Source organism: Cryptomeria japonica, unplaced genomic scaffold, assembly GCF_030272615.1.
Source record: "Cryptomeria japonica unplaced genomic scaffold, Sugi_1.0 HiC_scaffold_58, whole genome shotgun sequence".
NCBI lineage: Eukaryota > Viridiplantae > Streptophyta > Pinopsida > Cupressales > Cupressaceae > Cryptomeria > Cryptomeria japonica.
Window position 1 is genome coordinate 207,463 of NW_026728880.1, and position 7,469 is coordinate 214,931.

The 7,469-nt window shown below is 55.4% G+C and overlaps 1 non-coding gene across 1 annotated transcript; it reads right to left on the bottom strand.

Annotated features, from left to right (window-relative positions):
• Window positions 1-207: 207 nt before the first annotated feature.
• On the bottom strand, window positions 208-326 carry LOC131863264 (5S ribosomal RNA). The gene has a single exon (XR_009362196.1). It is a non-coding gene; the product is annotated as a 5S ribosomal RNA (ribosomal RNA).
• Window positions 327-7,469: the final 7,143 nt, after the last annotated feature.

Sequence of the window (7,469 nt, forward strand, 5' to 3'; positions counted from 1 at the left end):
CACCTCGGGCGCACCGGGGTGCGCGCACAACGCCCGGGTTGCACCGTGGCCTGTGTGCTCGGGGTGCCTCGGGTGCGCGCTCGGTGTCGCCCCCGCGCGCGCGGTAGTGCGGGCAGCGCACCCCGGCCCGGCCCGGCCCCGACGAGAACGCAAACGGGCAAAAGGTTTATTCAAATAGCATTGCGACGCCCGGCGAAAAACTAAAAAAGGGTGCAACACCGGGACTTCCCGGGAGGTCACCCATCCCAGTACTACTCCGGCCCAAGCGCGCTTAACTGCGGAGTTCTGATGGGATCCGGTGCACTAATGCTGGTATGATCGCACCCGTTATGAGCTTGTCGCAGTGTGTACTTAGCAAACCGCGACCCACGTGCGAATCCACCCCGGCCACCCACCCCCGTCGAGGTGCACACCCTCCCTCGCGAAGTGCGCCCCGTTCGCCAAGTGTGAGCCCTGCCCGGGTGCGCGCACCTTGCTAGGGCGTCGGGTGTGCACCCGGCCCGGCCTACGTGCGTGCACCTGGAGGGGGCGTCGTGTGCGTGCAGTGTCCCGTCTGCAACGCGGTGCCCACACACCACCTCGGGCGCAACGACCTGCGCTCACATGTGGGCCGAGTGCACCTTGGTGCATGTTCGGGGCGCCTCGGGTGCACGCTCGATCTTGCCCCGGTGCACCAAGGCGCTCGGTTTGCCCCGGGTGCGCACTTGGTGCAAGGTGGGCACCCAAAATAGGGATCAAGCACCAAAACACAAGTTTCGGGATGCAAAATGGGACCCAAGGACCACAAATGCGTTCCAAGACCCATGATGGGTCCACGAGAACAAAAATGTGTTCCGAGACTTAATAAACAAATATTGGGTTTTAGGAGAAGAAACATGCTCTGATGCCCAAAACGAGAATCGACCCCGAAAAGGCCACAGGCCAAAAGTGGGATGCGAGACAAAAAAAAATGGGACCCGAGGACCAAAATTGGGTTCCCAGGTCGAAGACAGGGCAACCGGACAAGAAACGACCTCTAAGGCTCGAAATGAGTCCCGACGACTAAAACTTGACAAGAAGCACCCATCAGGCACCCAACTCGACACCCATGGGATGCCGACCCACCCGGGCTTCCACCTAGCACACCTTGGCACCCACCCACCCTCGCACCCAACCTCGCACCCAACTTAGCACCTTTGAACCCACATTGGCACTCACCCTGACCCTGGCACCTTGGAACCCACATTGGCACTCACCTTGACCCTGGCACCCACCTTTGCACTCACCTTGGGACCCACCCTGGCTCCCACCTCGGCACCCACCCAGACACCCACCTTGGTTCCTTGGCACCCACCTTGGATCCTTGGCACCCACCCCGACACCCACCTTGGCACGCAACTTGGCTACTTGCCACCCACCTTGGCTCCTTGACGCCCACCCCGACAACCACCCCGTGACCTACCCTGGCTAGGGTTGGTGCACACCCACCCTGGTGCCCACCTTGGCACCCACCCTATGACCCACCTTGGCACGCACCTTAGTACCCACCCCGTTACCCACCCTAGGACCCACCCCGTGACCCACCTTGGCCAGGGTGGGTGCACCCACCCTGGTGCCCACCTTGGCACCCACCCATCCTAGCACCCAGCCTGTGACCGGGCTTGGAACCCAACCTTGCACCCGCACCCGTCTTGGCCAGTGTGGGTGCGCACCCATCCTGGCACCCACGTTGTGACACACCCTTTAACCCACGCACCCTAGCACCCACGTTGGCACCCACCTTGGAACCCAACCTAGCAACTTGGCACCCACCCCGTGACCCACCTTGGCATCCACCATAGCAGTCGCCGACTTGGCACCCACCTCGGCACCCACCTTGACACTTGTGGACCCACCTTGCCACTCACCCTAGCATCGACCCATCCTAGCACCCACCCTGGCACCTTTGCACCCTAGCACTCACCCATCCTAGCACCTAACCTGTGACCCACCTTGACACTCACCCTCGCACCCACCTTGGAACCCAACCTAGCACCCACCCACCCTGACACCAACCCTAGCACCTACCCACCCTTGCACCCACCCTGTGACCCATCTTGGCACCCACCCATCCTACCACTCAACCTATCACCCACCTTCTCACCCACCTTGGCATCCACCTTAGCACCCACCCACACTGGCACCTTGGCACCCACCTCGGGCAAGGTGGGTGCACACCCACCCTGGCACCCAATTTAGAACCCACCGAGCATGTTACCCACCTTGGCACCCACATTGCAGCCCACCCTAGTACCCACCCTATGACCCACATTGGCATCCACACCCTAGCACCCAGGCACCTCGACACCCGCCTTGACACCCACCCTAGCACTGAACCTGTGACCCACCTTGGAACTCACCCTAGAACCCACCCACCCTGTGAACCACCTTGGCATCCACCTTAGCACCCACCCACCTTGGCACCCACTCTAGCACTCACCCATCCTAACACCCAACTTGTTACCCACCTTGGCACCCGCCCTCGCGTCCACCTTGAAACCCACCCTAGCACCCACCCACGCAGGAGCCCACCTTGGCACCCAACCTAACACCCACGCATCCTGGCACCCAACTTGTGACCCACCTTGGAACCCACCCTAGTACCCACCTTTGAACCCACTATATCACCAACCCACCTTGGCACCCACCCTATGACCCTCTTTGGAATCCACCCTAGCACGCACCCACCCTGGCACCCACCATGGAGCGCACCCTAGCACCCACCCACCTCGGCACGCACCTCAACACCCACCTTGGTGTGCGCACTGCGCCAACCTCTCAAAGACCCTATGTGGTGCGCTCCAAAGTGTACACCTTTGGTGCGCTCCAAGGTGCGCACCTTTGGTGCACACCGAGGTGCACACCAAAGTGTGCACCGAGGTGAGCACCAAAGTGCACTCCAGGGTGCACACCAAGGCGTGCACCTTTGGTGCGGTCAATGCAAACGAATTCGGAAGTTGGGGTCGATGTCCTAATCGCTGCTGCAGACTACACGTATGAGAATCGGACAAATAGCTTTATATAGGGGAGGTGTTGCGTTTGATGGGTCGACTCCCCTGGTTGTGTGCACTGCACCAACTTCAAAGACCCTGTCTTGTTTAAGAAGTCAAAAGTTGGGGTGGATGTCCTAATCATTGCTGCAGTCTACGCATGTATGAGAATCAGACAAATAGCTTATATAGGGGAGGTGTTGCATTCGGTGGGTTGACTCCCCTGGTTGTGCGCACTGCGCCAACCTCAAAGACCCCGCATAGCAGAAGAAGTCGGAAGTCGGATTTTGGTGAGCACCAAGGCGTGCACCTTTGGTGCGGTCAACGCAGACGAATTCAGAAGTTGGGGTGGATGTCCTAATCGTTGTTGCAGGCTACACATGTATGAGAATCAGACAAATAGCTTATATAGGGGATGTCACGGGCTTTGGGAGTTAAGCCTGTGCGGCACCGACAAGTCCCGACCCGACTCGGATCCGTTCAAGGTCAGAGACCTTCGGCCTACGCCTCGTCCCTTCCAATATTGCGCTAAAGCGGAATGCACAATGAAAATGCAGATCGACTTGCTCCCAGAATGCATAAAAGGATACGATGCAATGCGGAATAAAATAGACAACACAACATTCAAAGGTGGGGCGAGGTGCCCATATCCTTTATTATTATCCTCAAAGATTACAATGCTGGATAGAACTCGGTATTGAGAAATACCGGTCGCCCCCAAATGGATTGCCCAGCCAGCCAATCTGACTCGGACAAGTTACAAAGAGTCCCTTCGACTCAGACTGGGATCGGCTCGCTCGAGAGGAGAACCAGTTAGCTCCTCGAGGTGCCAGATCGCCAAGTCACAAGACCCCAATGCTCGCCTGAGCAATAAAGTCCCTCGCTGCAATACTCGCACTCAGACTTGCGACGCCGAAGACTCGCATCTGTCTGCTCGTCTGCTCGCTGCCGAATGCTTGATCGCTGATGATCCTGATTCTGAATCTGCTTCTGCTTCTTCCCTTGCCAAGAATGAGCATCCCGCTCATCTTATATACTGGAGGGTCGGACCCAAATAAAAGAGCCGTTGGGCGGATAGGGCCGGCCCAAAAGGAATCCCGCCAATGGAAAATTAGCGCCCATATAGGTCCGGACTCATATGAGTTAAGTCCGCGCTAAGAAGAACATCGGCCAAGTCCCATGTCGGCCCCCGCCAAAGAAATAAAACATATCGGCCCCGCCGATGAAATGAATTAAGTCGGCTGTGTGAAACACCAATTCCATGTCGGCTATGCAAAAGAAAGAGTTCCGATGCAAAATGGAACCCCACTAAGGCTGGACCCGATCCAAAAACTGTGCAAGTATTCTGCCCAATGCAGACCCGTTACATCCTCCCCCACTAAACTAGTGGCGGCGCCCTCGACGCCAGCACCCCTGCACAAAGCACTGGGAGGCATTGACCCAGAAATCTACTCCTGTCTGGGCGGGTTCCTCCTGGAGAGGAACTCCATGATTATCTCCTCGTCTCGCCATAACGACTCACTGCGCTCCCAGGAAGCGGAGTCGCGTCCCTGTCCTTCGAACATCACCAAGAACTCACGGATGCCGTTCTTGCCTCCTCCTCGTGTTCGCATTGCAAGGACCTGGCTGACTCTGCGGTCCGGATTGTCCAACACATTCGCCGGGCCTCTGTTCGGAATATTTCTTATCAGATCTTCGTCATCTGGATGATGCGGTCTCAACTGAGAGACGTGGAAAACAGGATGAGTCTTGAGATGGAGGGGTAAGTTGAGTTGGTAGGCGACGGGATTGATCTTCCGAATGACTTCGAAAGGTCCATCAAATCGTCTGACCAACGAAGCACTCAGCCCCTTTGGGACTTTGAATCGGTCCTGATCCATGCGAACCAAAACTTTGTCGCCAACATCAAACTCCAATCGACGCCTGTGTCTGTCAGCAAACTTCTTCATCCTGTCTGAAGCCTGGGTGAGATGGTAACGAGCCAAGTCCACCTTCTCATTCCAGCTCTTCAGTCGTTCTGTTGCATCAACATTCTCGCCTTGGTATCCTGCCAAGACTGTGTGGGGTGAAAGAGGTTGTTGGCCCGTAGCCAACTCAAAAGGACTGAACTTCGAGGACTCACTCCTCTGCAGATTGTAGGAGAACTGGGCCACATCCAGCAGCTTAGGCCAGTTCCCCTGATCCGAGACTACGAAGTGCCTTAGGTAGTCTTCGAGGATGCCATTAATCCGCTCTGTCTGTCCATCAGTCTGGGGATGGAACCCCGAACTCATCAGGAGTCGGGTCCCAACAATCTTGAACAACTCCTGCCAGAAGTTCGAAGTGAATCGAGGGTCCCGATCACTTACAATGCTCAAAGGTATACCCCAGTTTTTGACCACATTCTTGAAAAAGAGCTCGGCCGCCTCCTCGGCTGGACACGAGGTCTTACATGCAATGAATATTGCATACTTACTGAACCTGTCTACCACGACCATGATGCTAGAATGTCCATCTACCTCCGGCAACTGTGTGATGAAGTCCATGCTCACACTTGCCCAAGGTCGCACAGGAACGGGGAGAGGACGCAACAAGCCCGCCGGCTGCAACATCTGAGCTTTGTCTTGCTGACAAGTGAGGCAAGTCCTCACATACCTCTCAACATCGTCCCTCATGTTAGGCCAGTAGAAGCCTCTTTCCAACAAGGCCATTGTTCGCTTCTGTCCCGGATGCCCTGCCCAAACGGAATCATGACACTCCTGCAAGACCTCCTTGCGAACATCTCTCCACTTCGGAAGGTAGACTCGGTTTGCGGCAAAGTACAGGAGTCCATCCTGAAGTGTGAACTTCCGAGTTCGCCCAGCTTGCACCTGCAATACAATCTGCCACGCCTGCGAGTCATTCTCCAGTCCCTCCTTGATTTTCTCAATCATGTCTTCGTTCAACACAACTTGGCTCTGACCCAGGAGCTTCAAAGCACCAAGCTGTGCCTTCCTGCTAAGTGCATCGGCTACCACATTATGTCGCCCTGGATTGTATATCAGCTCAAAGTCGAATTCTGCCAGGAATTCTTGCCACCTCGCCTGCTTCGGGGTGAGCTTAGACTGAGTCTTGAAGTAAGTGGAGCTGACATTGTCTGTCTTCACTATGAACGGCACCCCCAGCAAGTAATGCCTCCAAGTTCTCAAACAGTGCACTATCGCAGTCATCTCTTTCTCATGCGCCGAGTAGTTCCTCTCTCTGTCATTCAACTTCCGAGATTCATATGCCACAGGATGCCCATCCTGCATCAAAACTCCACCCATGGCATAGTCGGACGCATCGGTTTGGACCTCAAAAGGTTGGCCATATTTCGGCAAAGCAAGGACTGGCTCCTCAGTCAACTTGTCTTTTAGCAACTCAAATGCTGTCTGCTGCTTATCGCCCCATTTCCATCCGCGGTCCTTCTTCAACAGATCCGTCAAGGGGCTCGCAATCCGGGAATAGCCTGCTACAAACTTGCGATAGTAGTTAGCTAAACCAAGGAACTGTCTCACCTCATGCACATTGCGAAGCGGCTCCCAGTCTCGGATTGCCTGAAGCTTCTCCGGGTCTGGTCGGATCTGGCCATGACCAAGAATATGGCCCAGAAACGGCACTTCCTCCTGCGCAAAAGCACACTTTTCCTTCTTTGCGAACAGCTGATGTTCTCTCAACAAAGCAAACACCTCCTGAAGGTGCCGCTTGTGTTCCTCCATGTCTCGACTGTATACCAAAATGTCATCCAGATACACAACAACGCACTTGTCCAATAATGAGCGAAACACATCGTTCATCAAGGTGCTGAAGGTTGCAGGAGCGTTAGTGAGACCAAAAGGCATAACCAAGAATTCATAGCTACCATACCTCGTCGTGATCGCGGTCTTCTCCTCATCACCTGGCGCGATCCTGATCTGATAGTAACCCTGCCTCAGGTCCAACTTGGTGAACACTCTTGCATCGACCAGTCGATCAAAGCTATCCGCTATGAGAGGTAACGGATACTTGTTCTTGATGGTGAGCTTGTTCAAAGCTCGATAGTCCACACACATCCGAAGGCTTCCATCCTTCTTGCGCTGGAACAATACTGGAGCAGCATAAGGTGATCTGGAGGGACGCAAGTATCCTGCCTCAGCGAGCTCTGCCAACTGCTTCCTCAACTCTTCCATCTCTGGTGCGGAGAGTCGATAAGGAGCCTTCGCTGGTGGTCTTGCCCCTGACTCCAGTTCGATCCTGTGATCAACGTGCCTCCTCGGTGGTAACACAGCTGGGAGCTGGTCTGGCATAACATCCGCAAACTCGGACAACACATACTGGATCGCCGAGGTGTTAGAGGGTCCTGACGACTCTCCTTCATCCCAATCTCCAATCAGTGCGGCCAAAAACAACTCCTCCCGCCTTCCCTTGCCAACCTGCTTAGCACTGAGCGCATTCAACAGGAGATCCTGTTCCACGCTCTTCATC